The sequence below is a fragment of the Myotis nattereri genome (assembly GCF_964212035.1).
Source record: "Myotis nattereri genome assembly, chromosome: 17".
Lineage (NCBI taxonomy): Eukaryota > Metazoa > Chordata > Mammalia > Chiroptera > Vespertilionidae > Myotis > Myotis nattereri.
In genome coordinates this window covers 21,121,940-21,147,227 of record NC_138092.1, presented here as the reverse complement: position 1 = coordinate 21,147,227, position 25,288 = coordinate 21,121,940, and the positions used below count along the sequence as shown (strand labels likewise).

At 35.8% G+C, this 25,288-nt stretch overlaps 1 pseudogene across 1 annotated transcript; it reads left to right on the top strand.

The window, feature by feature from the left end:
• Positions 1-1,458: 1,458 nt before the first annotated feature.
• LOC308533251 (peptidyl-prolyl cis-trans isomerase FKBP3-like) lies at positions 1,459-2,082 on the top strand (annotated as a pseudogene). The gene has a single exon. The product of its transcript is annotated as a peptidyl-prolyl cis-trans isomerase FKBP3-like (transcript).
• Positions 2,083-25,288: the final 23,206 nt, after the last annotated feature.

Here is a 25,288-nt window from a genome sequence, read left to right as displayed (position 1 = left end):
TTTCACATAGGTAGTGAAATTCCCATAATTAAAACACAAACATAAATTAGGAAAGATCTGAGAGTAAACTGGAGATTGCAATGATTTATGTTCTTGATTTTTTTTCCATATATAAAATCTAGCAATTGTGTTAGAAGATGCCCTCATCTTAAGTTAGCAGAATCAGTCAGCAGAAACAAAATAGCATCTTAAGTCAGCAGAAACAAAATAAATTCAGACATCAAACACTGGGTTAACAACTATAGACCTTAACACTATTCAGGCAAGAGGGAAGGGCAGAAATCCTTACAGTTTTTCTCAAATTAAATAGAAGAAAAGTTTATGGAGCTATTTAGTGATTATATATATATATATATATATATATAGAGAGAGAGAGAGAGAGAGAGAGAGAGAGAGAGAGAGAGAGAGCGCTTTAAAACTGAAGTAGAATGGAACAGAAAAGATAAAAGGGAGCAGTGAATAGAAAATACCACAGTTAAAAATGAAATGATAAATTTGATTTTAAAAAAGGATTGAAAGGGAACTTATAAAACAACTAGAGGCCCGATGCACAAAATTCATGCAAGAGGTTCAGCCCTCGCAGGCCCAGCTTCATCTAGAAGGACATCCAGCTGTTCAGTCTAATTAGCATATTATGATTTTATTATTATAGATTACATATTTTAAGTGTATAATGAAGAAAAAAAGAGAAAAGTCTTATTGTTTTTTTTATATAAAACCTCACCAGTGTTGTGTAAAAAAATTTAATAAGATGTGCTAAACTGCAGAGTAGAATAGAGAAGTCACAAAGAAAGTGGAAAAGTTGAGAGATCTGAAGGATGGAGAACGGGTATGCAAAATTACATTGTTCTGAAGAAATACAAAATTGGGATATCAATTATATTCAAAACAATGGTCAGAAGAATTGTCTAAACTTAAAGTATGAATACATTTAAAGGTTTATCACATTCCAAAAGAAGTGAATTAAAATTCATTCATTCATAATAATAATTAATTCAGAGAATGCCTGGAAGAATTTATAAGATGATTATGACTTGTGTAACCATTTGTCAGGATATAGTATACAATAAAAATTACCTTGCTATATTTTATTATTTATAAATTTGAAGACAAAATATAATTCAAAACTACACAGAGGATATTTTAAGCTTTGAATAAGCGTTTAGAAGACTGTTCTTTTTTTTTTTTCCTGACAATGAATGGCACAAGATTCAGTATTTTTTTTAAAAAAGCATGACTAAAAGAAATATACTAATTCAAGTTTTATATTTCATGTAAAGGTAACAGGTTTCTATAGAGTATACTTCAAGACAATAGATGAATTACTTTTGAAAAACATGATTTAAAAATGTAGTGCAGTCAGTAGAAATGAATCATACTTTACAATATGAAATATAGATTTTAAAAATGAGAGTCAAGCTGCACAGCAGGGAAGATGGCATGCCACAGGCCTGGACCATGAAGCAGCAGTACAGTGAGCAGCTACCCAAGAAGGACGCTCAAGTTCTTACAGGGCCACGGTTTCTTACAAAACCTCAGTTATTAGGAAACATTAAAAATGTGGCCAAGATAGCTAACAGGGACCATTTGGGTACAGCCTATAACCATCTCTTTGAAAGTGTGTCAAGGATATTCCAAGTATAAGTAGTTTCCGAGCAGATGAAAAATGTGAAGCTTAATGAAGATAAACCCAAAGAAACCAAGTGTGAAGAGACTCTGGATGAGGGTCCACCAATATACAAAATCTGTCCTTAAAAGGGGATGGGGTTTAAACCAACTTCCCCAAAAAGGAAGATGTTGCTCACTGCTGGTATATAGAGATACTTACTACAAGGTAGCACAGTTTTTGATGCCAATATTCAAACGAGTTGAAACAAGAATGCCAAGCCTTTAAAGTCTAAGATTGGAAAAGGCAGTCATCAGAGGATGGGATGAAGCGCTCATGACTCTGAGTAAAGGAGAAAAGGCTCAACTGGCGATTGAACCAGAATGGGCTTATGGAGAGAGAAAGGTCAGCCTGATGCCAAAATTCCACTAAATGCAAAACTCATTTTTGAAGTGGAATTAGTGGGTATTGATTGAAATAGCAATGCTTCAGTTCTAAAGACATCAGCAATGGCCTTGAAGAAACTTATGTAACTAAAGACAGCTAGTTACTGTTGTAAGGGAAGAGTCAACTGGAAAATTCAAGGAGTTATGTTAGAACTTGTTCCTTTCTCCCCAAACTTTTAAGAAATGTAATCCGTTATAAATTTCTGAAGTTTAAAATATTTTACTACAGCTGTGTAAAAGACGGGTCAAGGAAAACTCATTTTCCTTTTACCTCATGTTGTAAACTAAAAGGCTCAATAAAAATTTACCCAATGTCTTCTAAAAAATAAAGTAAAATAAAAAATAATACTGAGCATTAACATCAGTTAGATATTATAGATCATAAACATAATTGGCTAAAAAAATATTAAAATAATATAACCTAAAATAACTCAGTAATTGCAAGCCAAAGAAAGAAAATAAAGTTTCTATTAAAGGTATTTCAAAATAGAAAGGAATTCTCCAAAGAGATATAGTAATATGTAATTTATTCCTAATTTGCAAAACACAAAATCAAAATATATCATTTTAATCCTTAATCTATCATTTAAAAGTCTTAAAGAGTCTTTATTTGCCATTTATTTTATAAAGGGTAATAATATTAAAAATATTAAAAACACAGATGGAACATGAAAATATATAAATGTATTGTGCCTCTATGTATTTCCCACTCCCAAATACCAAGGAGAGGTTACCATCACTGACCATGATTCTGAGTGTGTATTTCTTAGTACTATGTGTTAGAGAAGACAGAAAACCCAACTCTAATGGATCAAAAAAGAAAACTTTTTAATGTAACTGAAAAAAATAAGATACTATTCTGAAACTACTTTTAAGTGAGGTATGCTTTAAGTGCCTCCAAAAATGTTTTGATTTACTTGTTTCTATGGTCTGCCACAGCATCAGCAAAATTCAGGGCACACACAGCTCTAGGTGTTTTCTCAGTGCTCTCAAAATAGCTGCAGGGAATCCAAACTCCCTGTTGCCATATATATGGGAAAATGTATATTCAAGGTTCAGAGAAAGGGGATTTTTTTAAAAAAAAAAAACTCTCACCTGAGGATATGTTTGTTGATTTTCAAGAGAGAGAGAAACATCCGTTGTTTCCCATATGCTCCCAGGCCAGGATAAAATCCCCAATATAGGTAAGTGTCCTAACCCAGAATCGAACCCACAACCATTTGGTATACGGGATGATGCTCTCACCAACTCAGCCAACCTGTGTTTTGTTGTTTTGTTTTTTAAGTAGTAGTATCTACAAAAGTCTTGTTCTTTGTAATTGATCCTTTTTAGATCAGATGCATGTATCCAAACAAATGGTGGAGAAAGAAGAGAATTCACTGACTGGCATAAATTATAGAGATCACGTATCACGAATGGCTGGAACAGTAGTGAGGTTTGCTGGGAGAGATATGGTTTGTGCCTTTTACTATGCATAATTATTAATAGTGTGCCCACTCGTTCTGAAACATATCCAAGTTTGGATCATAAATTACACAGTCGTTTGACTTACATCATAAAAGGCTCACCCTTGGAACAAAAACCCAACCAATGCTAAAACATATGACTGGAGAGTTTATAGGACTGATAGAGTCAGCCAACCAGTATACAGTACAGTGTGCACTCAGAGTCCACCTTCTTATGAATTTAGGAATAGATAGATATACATACACACCTTAAAAGCAAATGGCACTGGTTATATATTGCCCTATAATCACTACTAAATTTTAACATTTTCAAGATTTTCTATATCAATACATTTGAGTTGATTTATCCTTTCTTAACAGCTGCACAGTGCTGCATACTATAGTTATATTAAATTTATTGAACTCCTCACCATTGGTGGGTAGTTGTTCTCTTGTTTTATTTTTAAAAGAATGAAGCAAAGCTTCAATAATTATATACATGCATTGTAATGCTCATATACATGTATTTTTGCAAAATAGATTCATAGAAATAGAAATGGTGACTCAAAGGGCATACAAATATAGTGCTGATATATAATAATATACTGCTTTATCAAATTAATTAACAAATTTGTATGTCTACAAATGAGAATGAAAGTATATGTTATTTCACACCTTCACTAACACTTGATGTTATCAATTTAATATTTCTAATTGGTAGGTAAAATTCCATATTTAAAGATATGTTTATTTATTAATAAGTAGTAAGACCAATCACTTTTAAATACTGTAAACTGCCAATTTATGTCATTTGTCTCATATTCTATTTTTTAGTTTGTCTTTTCCTTATACCTTTGAGGAGGTTTTTATTCTAAATACAAACATTTGGCCTAATGCATATGCTGCAGACATATTCCTGAATCTGCCACTTGCATTATAAATGGAGTTTTAGTTTATTTTGGAATACAGACCTCTTTTTAAGGTAAAATATCTTAGCCATTTTCCTTACAGCTCCTTTATATTTTATCCTACTATTTAGAATTATAAAAATTATTCTTAAGATTATGAAAATTTTCTCTACCTTAAATTCTTGGTTAATGCAATGTACAGTAGGATTATATTTCTTTCAAATATATAACAATTTTTACCAACACAATTTTATTGAAGAGATCACCATTACGCTTACATGTGAACTTGCCATTTTATTCATTAAATTCCCTAATGCTTTCTTTTGCATTTTGATTCCAATTGTATGGAATATATAGATTATATTTGTTAGAATTGCAATTTTAAAATACTAAATTTTCCCATTCACTAACATGAAATTGTACCCAATTTTTTTCTTATTTTATTAATTTTTGTGCTCTATTAGAGTATATAATTGTACAAGTCCAATGCAATTCTCAGACTTACACTTTGGTATTTCACAGGTTTAATGGTAGTTATAAGTAAGTTATTCTAATATACTCTCTATAATTTTTTGCAATAAATTTTCCATTTAAAATTTGAACATAATATGCAGTTAACCTCTCATTAACTCTAGAATCTTTCCATTGTCTTCCCTTGGACATTGTAGGTAGGTTGTCATATTAATAATGGCTGTTTAATTTCTTCCTTTCCAAAATACATTTTGTATTGTGAGAGGTTTTATCCTTACCTTGCTTCTGGTTTTAGAAGAGAGTCTTCTAACATTTTATGATTAAGTATGTTGTTTTGGAAGCATAATCTAGCAGAGCAGGAAATACTTAATATAATGTATGACAAATAATATTTTATTATAGTTTTGATTCATCTTGTAATGTTTGTGTAAGACTCACGATGTAATATTAAATGGAAAAATTAGGTATGATTCTACGTAGGTAAAAGATATTAAATGGAATATTATATATTTATGGGGTGCATGCACCTTCATGAGTACAAACTTGTAAAGAAATTCAGCAAACTGCATTGAAAGCTACTAGATAGAATGATTCAATGATTAAAATGTTCTTCTTGCCCTGACCAGTGTGTCTCAGTTGGTTGGGCAGCATCCCATGCATCAAAAGATTGCAAGTTTCATTCCCAGTCAATACCCATGCCTGGATTATGGGATCAATCCATGGAAGGGGGCATGCAGGAGGCAGCAGATGGATGTTCCATTCTCACATCAATGTCTCTCTCTCTCTCTCTCTCTCTCTCTCTCTCTCTCTCTCTCTCTCCTTCTCCCTTCCTCTGTCAAAATCAATAAAAATATTTTTTTAAATATTCTACTTAGTACAGTTCTGCCTTTTGAAATCTTATGAATTGACTAACATGATTTTATAATAAAAAAGAGGGAAGGAAATGTTTTCTTTAATACTCATTATAGAATATAAATGTCCAAATATTATGTATTAATATTTACATATAATAAATTATAAGTATCTTTCTAAATATATTTTTGTATCTTTAAGAGTACATGAAATGACATAAAGCATATTTTTTTGCTAACTGATGATCCTAAGTCACTTATGTAAATTTCTTATATAAATTTGGCATTTAAAAATAATATCATTATATCTAGCTTATTAAAAAGATTAAGATAATCGAATTTGGAGTGACAAGGACTTGGGTTTTTGTTTGGCTCTATCATTTTGTAACCACCTGTTTTTGGACAAAAGACTTAACATTTCAAAGTCTTAGGCTCCTCTGTTTTAAAATGGAGATGAATATAACATGCTTCAGAGGGATCCTACGAGAACTAAAAGAAGTAGAAAAGGAAGAACCTGGCAGTCCGGCTTGTGTGGCTAAGTGGTTAAGTGTAGTCCTAGGCACCAGGAGGTTGCTGGTTTGATTCCTGGTCCTGGTTTCTAGGTCAAGGCAGATGCCCAGGTTGCAGGCTCAATCCCCAGTAGGGGAATGCAGGAAGCAGCTGATCGATGATGTTTCTCTTTCTCATCGATGTTTCCTCTCTCTATCCCTCTCCCTTCCTCTCTCTTTAAAATCAATGAAGAAAAAAAAAAGTTTTCTTAAAAAAAGAGCCTGGCACTCATTAAAAGCTGGTATATTATTTTTGTTATATGTATTATTATATTTATAGTTGTTATTATTATTATTGATTTACCATTGCTTTTTTTAAAGAAAAATGCTCATCTTTGTTGATTCTCAGCCCCCCTCCCCCAAATCACTCAACTGAATTAAATAACTTTAAATATTGAGTCTCACAAAAGAATTTCTATTCTCAAATCAGGAATAAAATGAAAACAAGGCTTCGTCTAACGTTTTGTTATTTTGCTCATTGCAGTGTAGTGTCAGGCCTTTGGCTGAGTATCTTAGAGAGAGGCAAATTTGGCACTATGGTTTATGAAATTTCCATACTACAGATTTTTTTTAAGCAAGATCAAAATAAGATTTACATATACCTCACTTAATGTTGCCCAACACAGAGGCATTTTAAAGCTACTCTTTCCCCCAAATAACTCTAGTATATTAGTATTCAGATTTGGTTTCCATTCTCCATATTATTGTATCCTCAGAGGCAATGAGAGCTAGCATGCCAGAATGTATGGCAGCTGACACAGAAAGCTCAAGGGCTGGAATCTTTCATATGCAAATGCTCCCAGTCAGTGCACTATCCTGAGTTGACTGCATAATGTTTACTTTACTACAGCTTCTCTATCCACCATTTCACTTGAACTGGGATGGTAGCAGCCACACTTCCAAACAGGAGCAAATGTGAGCTTCCACACAAACACAGGGAAGCATCATGCTGTTAGCTAAGGGGCAAGGTTTTTGCCTTGTCAGGACACCTACAAGGGTACAGGTCTAGCACTCTGGAGATAAACATCAGCAGACAATTAGGGATTCACTGAAGGTCATAGGAAATACCTAAGTCACCTGAGAGGACTAAAATGTGTATAATGAGTAGCTGAAAGAAACAACTGCCAGAAGCTCGCTGTGGCTTTAGAAGCAGTGAAGAGGAATATCCAAATCACCTCCATGGGGACCATGTGTAAATAATGTATGTTCTGGTTATAAAGGCCTTGATATAAGGAAGCAATATTCCAGCTCTGAACCAAGATCGAGAAAAGAATTACACAGCAAATGCAGAACAAAACCTGAGAATCTTGAAAAAATAAATAGCAGCTTGCAGCTCTAACCAATACAGCAATACTTCTCTTAGTCATCATCTGTTGTAAAGTTTTCAACATTTTTCTTAGGGAGGACAGAAATGCAAAAGCATGTCAGAAACCCACAACGTGTCATCTGTTTTACATAATTATGTTAAGATATCTGTATAGGTTAGTGATGGCGAACCTATGAACTCATTTTTTTGGTTTATTTTTCTTTGTTAAATGGCATTTAAATATATAAAATAAATATCAAAAATATAAATCTTTGTTTTAGTATGGTTGCAAATATCAAAAAATTTCTATATGTGACACGGCACCAGAGTTAAGTTAGGGTTTTTCAAAATGCTGACACGACAAGCTCAAAAGGTTCGCCATCACTGGTATAGGTCAATAATAAATTTATATTTAGAATTACAGGTTTAGTCATTTTCAATGAGACATTCCTTTGTCTTTATAACATTTCAATTTAAACACTACCTTGAATTTTTTTTGTAAATAAATATCTGATGATCAGGCTTGTGGTCTCCAGAAGAGAGAAATGATAAGCACTAGTCACTACCTTCACAATTCAGAAAGTTACTTTTAACAAGGTTTCTTTTTTATTTAGGTGCACTGCCTGGTACATGTCATAACAGTTTAATGGAATTACAGGAAACCTTTCTTTACCTTCAATTCTGGATACCTCAATATTTCCAAGATATGAAAATTTTTATTTTCTAGCTCCTGCTTCATGTATGCCAGACCTGAGTCCATTTTTTTTTTTTAGATGTCCACACAGTGGGTTGTTCTGTATGGAAAACATATGGGTTCCACTTCCATGTACATGTGCCTGCTTAAACTTGCTACATAATATCTCTGTAGTATTTTAACTGAAAGGCAAAATAGCATTCATAAAGGGGGCATTTTTGATCAAACTATAGAGAGAGTTGAAAAGCAAGTGATCATCAGGGTTTGGATTGGCACAGAAGAGGGAGGGATGAATTGGTAGAGTACAGCAGATTTTTAGGGAAGCGAAGCTATTTTTATAAAATAATAATTGATAAATAGCAAAATTCACAGAGCTATATAACACTGGAAGAAATTCTAACATAAACTGTGGACTTTAGTTAATAATTATCAATATTGTTTCATCAATAGTAACAAATGTACCATACCAATCGGTTGTCAATAATAGCGATGTGAAGAGACAGATTGTGCCTAAGAACTCTGTATGTTCTGTTCAATGTTTCTGTAAACCTAAAGCTGCTCCATGATATACAGCCTATTAATTTTTAAAAGGGGGAGATGGACATTTTCCCACTGATAATGGACTATCCATTCGGTAAGAAATTCTAGTCTTAAAAACCTGCAGATGTGATGTAAGCACAGCTTAGAAACATGAAATGAAGGGGCTCACTCCCTCTAGGAAGTGACTAATTTTCTTTTCCACATATCTGATCATATGCACTTCATTTTCCCCCTCTCCTCATTAGTATTGTGCATATACTTAAGCTTCTGGAAAATTCCCTTTGAACCAAGTAGTGCAGCAAGATTTAACTCAATGTGTGACCTTCTTTTAGATGTACACATCTCTTAGGCTATGTAAATGTGCTCTTTCTCAAAATTTCTCTAAGGTGGAATTGTAAAAGCGCTTATGTTGCAAAATGATCCTCTGCATTCCAAAATAAATAGATGTTAACAGAGAAAGGTATTAGCAAAGCAAGTACTTAAGTGGATAGGTGCTAATGTTTTGTATGTTAGGAATCAAATTTTGCATTTGATGAATGTGGTAATGTTGAATCATAAAAATATAGTAATATTAGTAGAAAGTTCAGTGTTCTAAATACCTTAAGTTCATATTCTGTTATTAATCCTCTTATTTTGCCAATCACTGATAAAAATATCAGGAAGAAACAGTCACAACTATAGTGTGAATGATCTCTCTTAGGATCACATCATCTCTGTGTAGCTTGCCTAGTCTTGATACCGTTATAATAACCTGGTCATTAAATAACAGAAAAGAAAGAGGGGGAAGGCCAAATACTATGGACATGCCATTTGTACAGCTTTGCTAGAAAAGTTCAGTTTACCACTCTCCAGGTCTATTTCCCACAGATCAATGGGGGAAGGAACTGGACAACAGACGCATGCCCAGTAATGTTTGGATATTTGGGAAGATGCTTTCTTCTCAGTCACACCTGTGAGTGAGTCAGCGGCCAGAGTAGGCATGGCCCCTGCAAACTTGGAAAGATTTTATATTTAAGCTCCTGAACAAAGGAGCTTTCTCTCTTGCTGTTTGCTCCTGACTCCTGGCTTTCAGGATTCATATGCTCTGTAAAGACCCACCTGGCCCGCGGCCATGTGGGACCAACACAATGGACTAATGTACTTTAGCCAGATGTTTCATCAGACCCGGCTTCACCATGGAACGAAAACTCTGGACACTGGCCCTGCTTGTACCTCTACTAAACCCCAGCAGCACATTTTTCAGGGCTGGTTTAAAGACAATGGGACTTGGCAAACTGAGGGATGTAACTCCAAAAAAATAAAGCCTTTTACCAAATCTCATCCTCTCGTGGGGGCCTCCAGAAATTCTTATTCTAGCAGTACCCCAAGAACCCCACTGCCACTAGCAATGGAGGAATTGCTAATGCTCTGGCAACAGTCTTACTATGCCATGTTATTTTATTTTTTTCCAAATGACTAAGTTCAGCTCTATCCAAAAATCTATTCTCATCCTCAACAGTACTTAGTCACTTAGAAAAGAGAATTACCACTCACTTCAGGCCTCTAAGGAACAATATATTTTCTTTGTTCATATCAAAATCTACTACTGTTTCATTTATTATTTTAATTACATCTCAATCTTGCACAGATTCAATAAAATCCTAAACTTTAAAGCTTATATTTCAGCAATTATTCAAACTTGAGTTTAATTTTCAGTTAAAAGTTAAAGAAAAGCAATCAATTATTTTAAAAGTTCAAATATATAGGACAAAATGATATGAATTTAGATGTGTCCAAAAATACTGGTCTTATTTTATTAGATTCTAATTCAGTGAGATCATAAAGCAGCCTACAGCATGCATTGTTTTAAAATGATATATATATATATATATATATATATATATATATATTGCAATTTTTTTCATTCAATTTCCTAGGAAATATAGCAATGAAATTTATTTAAAATAAGGATATTATTATTAATTGAGTACCAGTACATAAAAATAGAATGTAATCCTATATAATAAAAGGGTAATATGCAAATTGACCATGGAACAACCAGTTGCTATGATGCACACTGACCACCATGGGGCAGATGCTCAACACAGGAGCTGCCCCCAGCCCACAGGCCCCAATCACCCGATGGCGAACGGGGAACTTTTGTGGGTGGTGGCAGGGGGCGCTGATCGCAGGGCAGGCCTAGGGACCATACCCATGCATTAATTTCATGCGCCGGGCCTCTAGTATTTAATAATCTGCAATTTTAAGATTAGGACATCTATACTCTCATAAAAATATAAAATTTAATTTTCAAAGTCATGGTAGTTTGAAATTACTATTGTGTGATTCTTTAATTTTCATTGCTTAAATTCCCAATTTACATTAGTTTTAATTATCACTTTCACCTTTCAAGCTATGATGTATACAATCTTGCATTAATAAAAGATTTACCAATATTCATGCCCTTAGTGAGAATATATCAGTTAAATACACTTTTCTTATCTATACATGAGAAATTTTCATAGGTTTCTAAAGCTAAGCAAGATGCTAGATCTCAGGTTGCAATTACTCTCAGGGACATGAATGTTCATTCTGTGCGAAGGGCTGTGATGAAGTAGGTTTCCAAGAGTTAAAAATGTGTTATAAGCTGGGGAACTGGAACATTTTCCTATGTTGTCTTGTAATACATACAATTTTTAATTCACTAACATTTATTTTAAGATGTAAGGAGAAAAAATACTTAACATTTTTCCCATATGTTTAGCAATATTATACATATATATATATCTGTAAACATATATTAACTATGTAATAATTATAATATATAACAAAATAAAATGATCCTGATTAACCCATTCTTATAAATTATTAACTATCAAAGATTAAGGAAACATTCCTTAATATAGTACTTACCAATGAAAGGCGGAAAATACCAGGTTTTCTTCAAGGCAGCTGAAAACTGCATGGAAATGGAACAATATTTGTCAGACTTTGAGAGAATAATGTGAGCCAGGAAATTATACCTAGTCAAATTGTCATTCAAGTATAAGGCAACTTCAAGACATTTTCAAAAATCATAGCAGTCCCAGAATATAGCCACATTGAACACTTTTTAAAAGAACTTCTTAGTTCTAATATTCAACCAAGCAAGGTGTGGATTAAAACAAAACAAAAATCTGCCACAGCTAATAGTAAAATTATGTCACAGTTAATTATGGTAAGCAAACAAGCTCCTATTGAAATTTGATCAAAAGACTTGGTAAACTATATAGGTGTAAATGCATACTAGAAAGATAATCTCATTACTAGTTGAGTACTGGGAGTGTCTATTAAAGAGCACATGTTATTACAAAAATAAAGCAGTGAAATAATTATAAATAATATCCCAGATTAATTTCAAATGAATCTTTAAGACTAACATCTTTTTTAACACTTTCATTTTAATTTCAGTAAATTAAAGTTTTACTTTCACTTTTTTCTTGAGAAAAAAATAAAATCAATATTTCTTTAAAATATCATGTGTAACATAATTTGTAATCTTATAATAAAATTGATTTTCTCATTATCTAGTTACTGATCCTATCCCATATTTTGTAGTGAAAAATGTTCACTAAATTGTAAAATTAGTAATTTTTACATGGTGAAATTTGAATGACTTGTAGAATTTTTAAAATTTTTATGTTGCTTTTAATTTTGACATAAATAAAACAGTTGAAATTTTAACTAAGAGACTTTTGTCCTAAAAAAAAAAACAAAAAAGAAAAAAAGAAAAGCTGGATTTAATAAAACTTCCACTCATATACTCTCCAACAGTTGAGTAGTGGAAGACGAAATGAACTCTGATAATTTGAAAAAAGCGTCCAAGAGTATTTTGGAGAAAAGATGTTGTTTTGCAACTTTGGAACTTCCCTGGTGTAATTGTAAACTGGGTCCCAAATATACTAGGTATACCAGTTAATAATGCAAATTTTGTAATCAGAGAAAAAACACGATATTTCAAGAGAAACATATAAGTGCTTTATTCAAAGTAATGTCCATCACTAGCTACACATTTCCCCCATCTTTCAGGTAATTTGTGGATACCGTCCCAACAGAACTTTTCTTGTTTTGAGGCAAACCATTCAGAGACCCAATTTCCACTTCTTCGTATGTTTTGAAGAACTAGCTCAGAAAGTGCGTGTGCCATCGATCGGAACAAGTGCTCATCTGAAGGAGCAAGGTCTGGTGAATATGGTGGGTGAGTTAATACTTCCCAGGCAAGGTCTTTTAACGTGTCTTTAACTGATTTTAAAGTGTGTGATGGTGCGTTATCATGAAGCAAAATTACTTTGCCCTGTCTTCTGGCCCATTCTGGTTGTTTCACTGTCAAAGCATGGTTCAAACTGATTATTTGTTGTCACTATGTGAATCCACAGGCTGGATAAGTGTCCTACTTACTGTTACTTAGCATAGTACGAAGGTTTTCACGAAGAGATGTCAATAAAAATAAGGAAATTATACAGACTGTCTTATATTTTTGTTTTAGAATTGTTTTTTAAAAAATATGTTTATTGATTTTAGAGAGGAAGGGAAGGAGAGAGAGAGTGAGAGAAACATCAATGATGAGAGAGAACCACTGATTGGCTGCCTCCTGCATGCCCTGCCTGGGGATCAAGCCCCTAACCAGGCATGTGCTCTGAGAGGGAATCCAATCGTGACGTCTTTTTTCCCCCTTTATTGATTAAGATATTACATATGTGTCCTTATCCCCCCATTGTCCCCCCTCCCCCAGCTCATGCCCCGGTGTCTGTATCCATTGCTTATGCTTACATGCATGCATACAAGTCCTTTGGTTGATCTCACCCGCTTAGCCCCACCCTCCCCTGCCTTCCCTCTGAGGTTTGAAGGAACCCTGGTACACTGCTGGTGGGAATGCAGACTGGTGCAGCCACCCTGGAGAACAGTATGGTGTTTCCTCAAAAAACTAAAAATGGAACTCCCATTTGACCCAGTGATCCCACTAGGACTATATCCCAAGGAACCAGAAACACCCATCAGAAAGGATATATGCACCCCTATGTTCATAGCAGCACAATTCACCATAGCGAAGATTCAGAATCAGCCCAAGTGCCCAACCGTGACCTCTTGATTCACAGGTCAACGCTCAAGCGCTGAGCCACACGGCTGGGCTCAGTGACCAGTTTGAGGCTAAGTGGAACACCCTTAGGAGCTCTCTTAGGCTTTCCTGGTATCTTAGGACACATCTTGCTAACGGATGCACAACATAAGTGGAAATAAAACACAGATGCACAGCTCTGGCGGCTGACGCGGAGATGCCGAGCGCAGCTCTTCAGGAAGCAGCCTGGCAGGGCCACTTGCTCCTGGGGCTGTGCTGCCTGTAACGGCGCCTTGCACAGCCCAGGCTGAAGGCTGTTTTCGCTCTTCTTCCTCAAAGTGGTAACAGCGAAAATCCTCCCCGGGTTTCTTTCAGTTCGTGGCAACAGGTACGGATGCTGGTCTTTCACAAAAGCAAAGTGGCATCAAGTGAACCTCCCAGAATCGGGGGACGCCCCTGCCTGGGGTGCCAATATTCAGTAAATTCCGAACAATACTCACTTTGGGGTCTGAGCTCGTGAACTTCAGCCTCCCACTGTTCCTGCGCCCGAGTCTTCGCTGCTTGGCTGTCCGAAGGCTGGTGCTGGGTGGGGAGGTGGGGGCCTGGGGGCCAAGGCCCGGCCAGGGGCCCGGGAGAGCGGGTAGCTTCCGGGCAGGAGGCGCTCAGAGCGAGCCCACGGTCCGGGCTCTTCCTCGGGCCACGCTCTCTGCTGCCATTTCTACTTCTGGGTCAACTTCACATTCTGCCTCAGTCCCTCCCTGCGCCTCGGAGTCTCCATCTTCAGGGCTGTCTTCCCCCGCCTGCTCCCTCGCTCGTCCTCCATTGCTTCCTCACTGTCTTCTTCGCTCTACGCCGCCCTCCTCCTCCCCCTCCGGCCTCTGCGCCTGTCTGCCCCTGACCTGGGGGGCCCAGGCGCGGGCGGCCGGGGATGCACTGGGCCCGCTGGTGCCCGGTTCCCGGCTGTGGCCCTCGGCATGGCGGTGGCAACAGCAGTGGCAGCAGCCGCCTTCTCAGGACACTTCCTTGGCCCCGGCGCCTCATTGGCTCGCACTGGTCACGTGTGCAGTCACATGGCCGCTCCTCCAAGGCCCGCCCACTTCATCTATGACAGGGGTTCTTCATGCCTTTTGGGGTATGGATAATGGGATGGAAGCCATGTGCCATCTTCTCAAGAATATAAGGTTTACACACTAACTGTTCCAATAGCATTGAAAAGACATTAAATACCTTAAAATGAGTCACTGTACCTTAGGTTAAAAACTCAAATTCTATCGTGTGTCAATATATGTTGCAACCTTTTTATTAGCCAGAAAATAAACAGGAATGGGAAAACGACAGATTATTAAAGTAAGTCAGTTCATAAACTGGAGGGATCTTATTTTTTTTTCCTAATAGACAGACATGTGCAAAATTAATTAAGATATAAGCAATATATCCCATATAACTAGTTAGAAAAGGTGTACCATCTTTCTGAAATAAAAATAAGTTGAGCGAAAGGTATTTTATTTTACAAGTTTAAGAAATAAATTAGATCTCAAAGGAAGAACAGCTTATTGCCTATGTTAGTCTTAGAGATACTTGGGCATTTGGTACAAAGATAGTACCAAAGAAAAATGAACCTAAAAAAACACAGTTTGAGAACTAAGGGGTATGATGTAAAAACCTAGTCATAATTTGTATATTACATTAAATAATACACATTTTAGAGACTAAATTCTTGTTGTGATTTTTTGATGTGCTATTTGCATGCATTTAGGACTTTATTTTTTCGATAAGCTTCTTCCGTCACAGAACTGGTGCATTATCCTTAGCTAGGCAAGAAGTCATATTCCAGGAGTTTATCAGAAAGGTGATCCTTAAGCTTCTTCTCTGTGATGCTCTCCCATCATTCTAAATAAAAGAGTTCATTTCATAGCAGCTTAAAAGGATTTTCTTGGAAAATAATCTTCCAAAGATTTAGAACCTATGGAGTGACCACCTCCACACTTTACTGGTCACAAGTAATTTTAAAGCAACTAAATCCATTGAAAGCCAATCTGATAGGCATGTCCTCTCCGTGTAATCCCCGGGGAGAATGGGGAAGTTAGTCACAGCGAAAGAACTTCCTGCCAGACAAGTGCCACAGATAAATAGTCCCCAAAGGACTTAGAGACGAAGGAAAGTCAGTCTATATATTATAGAGAGAAGCACATTTTGCCTCCCAATGACAACATATTTTACACACTTGGGAGTTTCCTGTTCGTTTAATAATTATATATGTACTTGCCTGAGCACTTTTCTTGTTTTAAAAGTACATATTTTACCTCTTAACACTATTCCAGCATTTGTTTAAAGCTATTCTGATGACAATCCTTAAAAGAAAAAAAGTACCTTGTCTCTCCTGCTTATAGAATCAACTACAGCAGAAGTCAGAGAAGCTGGAAATATCAGTAATGAAATAATGACTGACAGATGAACACAGCAGAAAATAGCAAAATCCATGAGGTAACTGGGATTTGCTGGGCAATCATATATTTGAGAAGGAAGGTAGGTTTCACACAGTCAGTATAATACATGGATCTTGGCAGGCTGTGCCAACAACCCAGTTAGTTCAAGACATGAATGGCATTTTCAGTCACATTGTCACTTTCCTTTTACCTTGGTGGCTCAACCACAACTCCAGGCATTAAAAAGGAAAATTGTGTGTCTTTCACAATTCTCCCTAGTCATCTAGTTTGATGTGGCATGACATTTTTTAAGTTCTTGAACTTCTCAAGACAAGTAAAGAAGTGGGATGGAAGAGAGGAAGGAGGTAAAATTTCTGATGAAAATAATTTTCAAAGAAAGCATCTTGCACTTACATTTTTTCTTTTATAATTATTGAAATTGTTGGGAACATTAATGATTTGTTTTGACATCTTCTGACAATGTAGTTTGCTAATCATCTTAATCAGAGTATGCAGAGCATAACTCACATTCCTGTTCTAAGGCAGCCTTCCTAAGACTATCAATTAGCACACTGCAGGAGGAGAATAATGCCTTAAAGGACTATTAAGAGGTGGAGTCCTTCTTGCCCTGATCTAAATGGTGCCAGATGGCTGTCTAATTAGTTACATTGCTGTATCTACATTCCACTTCAGAGCTGCTATCTCCTTTGCAGAATTTCAGTTAATAGACGCTACTCATTATTTTTCACATTTATTTGACCTAGTGTTTTTTTATAGTCTTCAAGAAACAAAATTACAAAATTGATTATATTTTGAGACTTAATTATGTTGATTAATGAAAAAGTTAGTCCTAAAGTCTCCCCCAAGGTGTAAACTGTTATATAAATATGACATTTTTTGCATGTATTTGTGTGTGCTTGTACCCACAGCCTTATTTGTGCACATCAGAAATTGGAAGTTGATGTTTTCAGAGTTTAAATTTGGAATCCTGGGACATTAATGAATATTTTTTATGTTTATATCTAGGCATTTTATATCAAATTTGTAGTATATAACCCACTCTTAGCTACACTACATATGTTTTCAAGATACTGCTACTTACATAATTAAAATCATTCAACTATATTCATTTCCTGTGTTACACTATGATGTTGCTTCTGTGAGTTTTAAAATAATGAGACATGTGAAGCATATACCAATCCCAATAGAGTACCTTCACTAGCAATGATAACCATGTTGAAACAACCACTTCTTATTTTTTCTATAAAATTTCTTAAGATGAAATAGTAGTAGTCTTTTTTTATAACTGACATAATATGACTTTTACATATGATAAGAATCTCACTCACATAATTTTATGAAGAAAAATATCAAATCCACAATAGGAATAGAAATAGAAAGGAATAGTAAAATTCACATGAGAGGAAATACAGTTAGGTTTTCCAGAAACATTCTGCTCAGATAATCATAGAAATATATATATAAAGCCACTAAATGCATAATATATACTAATATGAAACAAGGACAACATGACTGAAATATCTATACTTAAAATGTGGTGGTTTCAGTGTAATTGAAAAGCCATTTGCTAAGATCCATTAATCAATTCTCTTTCACCTGACCTATTGCTTACATTCTTAAGGCACAGTAATAGCCTTAATTTTAGTAACTTTACATATACAATATATGCTCAAAAAGACTATGCTTTCAAAAGCAAAGACAACTACAAAACACTTGCTACTTCCCAAATCAGTGTCAATTAAATTCAAATTACTAGTTATTAAGAACAGAATGCTATTATTTAATGATATAGTAAGTTGCACCAGAAGTTCACTGGAGGATTCTGTGACTTTCTTCAAGTCTGTCTATATAATAGAGGAATATGCAAATTAGGCATTATGCCGCAACATCACAACTGAACAGCAGGGACCTGAGGCTGCATGGTGCCTGGCCGGGGCTTGATGGGGGACCTCAGGCCATGCCCCCTGCCCAGCGGGAATTGACAGGGGACCTCAGGTTATGCCCCCAGCCTGGAAGAGCTTGATGGGGGACCTCAGACTGAGCTCCCCACCCCGGCACTGGGCCTGGAAACCTCAGGCCACACCCCCCACACTGGCACCAGGCTGAGGGACCTCAGGCTGTGCCCCCAGTGGGCCTTGACGGAGGTGGTGCCAGCTGGGTCTGGGTCTCACCCAATGGGGGTGGGGCTGGCTGGGGCTGGGTCTCCTGCATTTTTGAAGCACGTGAGGGTGGTGGGTGGAGACTTGACTCTAGGTCCTGTGCCACTCCCCAGACTCTGACAGGAGGGAGATTTTCATATACATTTTACTAATTTTCTTACACCTCTGATAGAGAAAGGGCAAATAGCAATATTAAAATATTTCTTCTAACTAATCCCCTTTTAATGTGCACAAATTTTGTGCATTGGGCCACTAGTTTAGATATAACTAAATACATAGATTTACTTCACCTAACAACTGTTGAATTCATGTGTGTGTGTGTGTGTGTGTGTGTGTGTGTGTATATATATATATATATATATATATATATATATATATATATATATTATATAACAGAGTTTAAAATGTTATTCTTTTCAGTTGACTCAGGCTTTTTTGGTTAGTGTTATTTTTTTCTTCAAGAATAATGACTTTTAACTAGAAACAAACTAAATACATATTACTATCTAAAAAGTTATAGACACTCACCAATTTATTAGAGATAATAGTTTGTAATCACAGCCTATCATGTTAAAATGTGAATTTTCCAAGATAGTTGAATATATCCAAAATGCTTTAGTTTGTGTATTTTCATCAAGCAAGGGAAACCAATATTAGCATTTTCTACCATTCTACTTCTTGCTTTTTAGGTGCATGTTTTCATGTTTCACAATGTTTATGATGATCAGATGTACGTATCAGCTTGTCTAGATTATAACAAGGTTATTTAATCAAATACTAAGTTAAATATGTTATCACATTAACGTATCTTATTTAATACCATTTTGTTGGTACTAAATCAATGCTTGCTTATAAATCTTACTTTCCATGCCTGATATCTGCTTTGATTAAATTCTTAGGTAAAGTTTCTGCCTAACTAAACTAAATAATTTTGGTATTTAATTCCAACTTAATTTTCCACAAAGACACCAACGTTTTCTATTTCCACCAGTAACATATAGTTTATGTTATAAATAATATATGAAGTCACTCTAAATATATGAGATAAAAAGATTAAACTATATTTTAGATATGATAAAGTCACTATAATAATCTCTAGTTGTAGAAGCCACTCTAAATAATTATTGCCATTCTACTAAAAAGTTTACAGCACCACTATTCCTCAGCATCAAAGACTTGCTAGAGATGAAATGGAATTTTCCTGAAAACTAATGCAAAGACCACTTTATTCAAAGAGCATAGACAGTGATCAACAACTCTGAAGGATCTAGTGAAAATTATGAATATTATTAAAGCATTGAGACAGAGGCGAATCATCTCTGGTTCATGAGAAAAAAATGGGCAGGGAATTCAAGGCTCTACTTGATCAATATTCAGTTTGTTCTTTATTGAGTAAAAATGTTCTCACAAACATTTTTTATAGGAGGAATGAGATTTTTAAAAACCCTAAACATTTCTTTTCAACACTAGTGAAAGTCAAGACTCTTTCTGTATTTTAAAGTGAGTTGCTCAGGTGATGTATCCTAACAAAAGATTTAGAATATAGAATAGATGTAACGTTTCCTTTCATGGCTGAAATTTTTTTTTAAATTTTGTCCATATAATCAAGACATTTATTAAATGACTCAAGAGGTTGTCCATTGTATAATTAAAAAATAATTTATTGACTGATTTTAGAGAGGGAGAGAAGGAGAGAGAGAGGAAAAGAGAGAGAGAAAGATTTGTTGTTCCACTTAGTAATACATTCATCGGTTGCTTCTTATATGTATCCTGACTGAGGATCAAACCCACAACCTTGGTGTATTGGGACGATGCTCTAACCAACTGTGCTACCCAGCAAGGGCCCAATTTTATAATTTTTGAGAGTTTCTTTGTTAACTACAGCGAGAAAGTGATGATATATGATTGGACAAATTTAAAAGAAACATGTTAATGTAACCAAAGTTTGATCAGTAATTTTGTTCACTAGTAATATTTGAAGTATCCATTTTTCCAAGTTTGTTCCTTTGTTTACTTAAGAAATAATTAGATCTTCATCTACATTTTACCAGAATATTGGTGTCCACATAAGCTTGCTTGCTACTACCAATAATGCCATACAAGTTATATTCTTCTAATTCAGCAGGATAAAGAATAGAACAAAGTATGTATACACTAGAGGCCTGGTGCACAAAATGCATGCACAGGTAAGGACCCTAGGCCTGGCCGGCGATCAGGGCCAATCGGGGCCTTCTGGCTGCTGGTCGGGGCCTTCCTTCCTCTGACTGCCAGCTGCTGGCTGGGGCCTTACTTCATTCTGCACCACCGCCTGGTGGTCAGCACATGTCATAGCGAGTGGTCGAACTCCCGATCAGTCGAACTCCCGAGGGGACAATTTGCATATTAGCCTTTTATTATATAGGATAACATTCAAAAGATATTTTAAAAACACACACAATATGTTGATCAAAATATTGCTCTAAAGTTAGTTGGTCCGAGTGGATATTTTTTAGGTTCCTAAATATAAAGTTCATGCAACTTCATGGCTTAATCTAGTAATATAGTTTTTGCTTCTTTCACTTTATTTAGATTTATTTGTATTTGAGGGGTTATGCTTCCTGGAGGACAACCCCGAGACAAAGATTCATGCACAGAGTTTCCTTGTGGCAAGACTTACTAACAATACCTGTAAGAGAGTGTGAGAAACAGGACGGGGCAGACAGAGAAATTGAACAGTTTTTATGTTGCAAAATCCAATCCCACAGAAAGCTTTGGAGCCAGGATGACCTTTCAGAGCTGGCTCTGATTCAGGTGCTAGAGGGCCAGGCTATTTTACTCCCCTGTCGCCTGCCCTGGTCTTCCTATTTAAAACTAATTGAATATGGGTGACTCTTGATGAGAGGCCCATTCTTCAGATGGCTTCCTCAGTTACAGCTGAGTTATTAAAAAAACAAAACAAATTTTCTGTATTTTGTCTCAGTATAAAAAATGAATTACAGTGCACTCTAAAGCAAGTTTAATTTTTTTTTCTAAAATAATGGAACTAACTTTGAACCAATTTGTGGATTTTTAGTTTACTTTAAATATATTTTTATTTACTTTTATATACTTTTTATGAGCATGTACTATATAAAAAGAATGATTATTATAAAGTAAAGTATAAAAATGCAAAGCAGTATTCATGCTTTTGAATAGATAATAGAAGAGATGACTGATCAAATAACTGAAATGCATTTTACTATTAATAATTTCAGAGTTATAAATTAAATTCTTGGGTATCTTAAAGAGAATGATATCTAAAGGGCTCAGAGAAACTTTGATAAAGTTTAGCATTTATTTGATAAAGTTTTGTTGATTTTTTAAGGTTTTTAAGTGATTTTAGAAAGGGAGGAAGAGGGAGAGAGAGAGAGAAACATTTTTGAGATAGGGAAATATTGACTGGTTGCCTCCTGCATGCCTCATACTGGGGATGGAGCCTGAAACCTGGGCATATGTCCTGACCTGGAATTGAACCTGCAGCCTCAAGATGCATGAGACAACGCACAACCAACTGAGCCACACCAGCCAGGACTGACAGAATTTTAAGAGGCAAAGATGAATGTCAAGATCATTCTAGGCAGAGTGAAGCGCATTAAAACGAAATAGAAATGCCAAAGTCTTAACCTTGACCTGCAAGGCCTGACAGGATTTGTTTTCTACCTATTATGATCTCAATTTGATGAAATGTGAGGCATGTGAACAGAAATAACGTTAACTTGTTAGAAAGTTAAATTGTTCTGTTGCTCAGATGTCAGGCTGATTCTGTGCTCGTCTTGGAAGTCAAAGGGAAAGTGATGCTATAATAACACCATTGACAAACCATTATGTCCCTGTTCTTGCTTTCAGGCTCCCCAGCAAGCTAACCATTCATGCTATGCCTTCTAGCTCCAAAATATAGGGTGTCCCAAAATTCACGCAAGATTTGAATTTTGCGTGAGCATTAACAACAACAACAACAAAAAATAAAAGCCTAGCCGAAACCGGTTTGGCTCAATGGATAGAGCGTATGCCTGCAGACTGAAAGGTCCCAGGTTCGATTCTGGTCAAGGGCACGTACCTTGGTTGTGGGCACATCCCCAGTAGGAGATGTGCAGGAGGCAGCTGATCGATGTTTCTCTCTCATCAATGTTTCTAACTCTCTATCTCTCTCCCTTCCTCTCTGTAAAAAATCAATAAAATATATTTTAAAAAAATAATAAAGCCTAATTTTACTTGGTTTATTGAATCAGATTCTAATATCTGTTGCCCTTTGATTTCAATCCCTTCAATTTGATAAGCATTACCAAGTACCAAATATGGCCCAGGAGCAGAGACAATAAAGACCAATGAAGACCACGGCTTTGCATATGTGCCAGCAAAACTGTGGAGGCCATTTACCCGATTTGCTATTCCATACATAACCCTATACTGCATACTTTATGAAACAATAAAAAATTTACAATTTTTAATTATAAACCTGTGTTTTCTATCAAAATTACTTCTTGCGTGAATTTTGGGACATCCTATATATTTCAAACCTGACCAGGCTCCGTTTTCTTACTACAGCTCTAAGTCTAGCCCTCACCTTCTGTCATCTGGACGGAGGCAGTAACTCTCCAACAGGACTCATTAGGTTAGCTCTCCCATCCATCTAATCCATTCTCCAGACGGCAGGCAAAACCATCCTTCAAAAATATCAATCAGGTCATTTCACTCTTCACTCAGAAGGCTTCCAGTGACATTCCAGGACCTCAAGATTAAGAGCCAAAGTCTTGACCGTGACCTGCAAGGCCCGACAGGATTTGTTTTCTACCTACCTCTACTGTCTACTCTCTTAAAATCTTTTCTCTTGCTCACTCATCTTCCTCGGCATCTTACACTTTCCACATTTGTTATATTTGGGGCTTTGTTCTTTTTGTGTGTTTTTTTTTTTTCTGAGCCCTAAAGCTCACATAGCTGCTACCTTTTCATGACTTAAATTTTGTCCGAAGCATTATCTCCACAAAGAAACCTTTGGTAAGTGAGCATCTAAAGTAGTTTTCTGATGAACATTCTCAAATTGCTTCTCTATATTTTCATGCTGTTTATTTGCTTATATTTATACTTCACCTTCCCTCAATAGAATTTAAACTTCATTAAAAAGGCCTTATGTATTTGTTCTCCACTGTTTAAAGAACATTTATAACAGTACATGAATTCTATCAAGAGGCCACAGATTATTAGGAATATTAATATAATTAATTATAAAATCTCTATAAAATTTGAATTTGTTATTGAGTTTAAAATTGGAAATATTATTTGGGTCTTATGATAAATGGTCTTCTCAGAATATTAATCCCTACAGTATTTTTAATGTTCACAACCATTTACTAATCACAAGGATTGCATGAAAATTAAACTTTTTAACAAAAAGTATGCATTTTTTAGACAGTCTTTCTTTAAGAATTTAATAATGATGTAAATAAGATAACCATTAGAGAGGGGAGTAAAAAGAAATACAACCATTGAGCCAGGCCAGCTGGGCAAAAACTAATTTTTAGTTCCCAATCAACATCTGACTTTACCAGTTATATAGGTGCTAAGGAACTTGATGTTAGGCCCAGGATAAAAGTCTCTCTCTCTCTCTTCCTCTCTCTCTCTCTCTCTCTCTCTCTCTCTCTCTCTCTCTCTCTCTCTCTTTTCTTGGCAAATACTTTTAGTGAAAGTTTTCCAAAACTCTCAATGCATTCCAAATTTGCACTTTTGCCTTTCCTAGGTGTTCTGTTTTTAGACTCTGACCAACTTTATTTGACTTAGAGTTAACTTATAACAGATGTGTGGCTTAAAATTAGTTCATTGATTTGCCTTAGTTGACTTATCTATGAAATATGATTCCAATTTCTGTCATAGGTTTGAGATAACTATTAGTCAATCTGATCCATATAAAGAAAATGAGAGAAGTGCCTGACATGGATGGGTCTTCCATTCTTCTCAGAGAACTCCTCCTATCTCTCATCAGATCACCCTAACTGTAGGATTCATTGATCAATCAGCTTTTTTGACAGGTTCTCATAGTCAACCGAGCCAGAGGCTGTTTTACATATCAGAAAATAGATGTGCATCCAGAAAGTGTGTATAAATGCCAGTATTCTACTATCCAAATCATGACTGTAGAAGCGAGAGCTTGGAGAGTTTATTTTGCTGTACCAAGTTTTCCACGGCATGGACTGATAACTCCTCCAAGGCAATAATTCTGTCTCCTTCCATTTTCCTAGTCAGTGCTGTCTGCACACTGCAGGATCATGAGACGGGAACTTTAAATGTCAGCATCACCTACTGTTTCTCTGACAAGGATCTGAAATGAACCGACTTTTAGAGCTATGGGTACTCAACCAGATTAATGGACCTGCCACCAAATTGGTGCCAAATAAATATTACATGAGTCATGGAATAAGAGGTGGAAGGTATGAAATAGAGTGTATTTGTAACACTCATCCACATCAACTGTTTCTTAGCTGGCATAACTTTTGTGAAAATTCAGCAGTCATAAAAGAGAATCTTTTCCTACCTTGCACTGTGTGTTTGTCACTTTCTTTAATTTAGAGTAGAACAAAGTAGGGTTTCTACTTATTTTCCAACCGGTTATCCATTTTGGTGAAGAGAAATAAATAAAGCCAAACATCAAAGTTTGTGATTGGGATGCTGAAGGGATGTGGGTAACTCTATATCATGGCAATGTGAAGCATCCCTAAGCCTGGGGGAGAGAGAAGAGTGTTACAACAGGAGGTGATATTTCCTCCAGAGCATATATAACTGA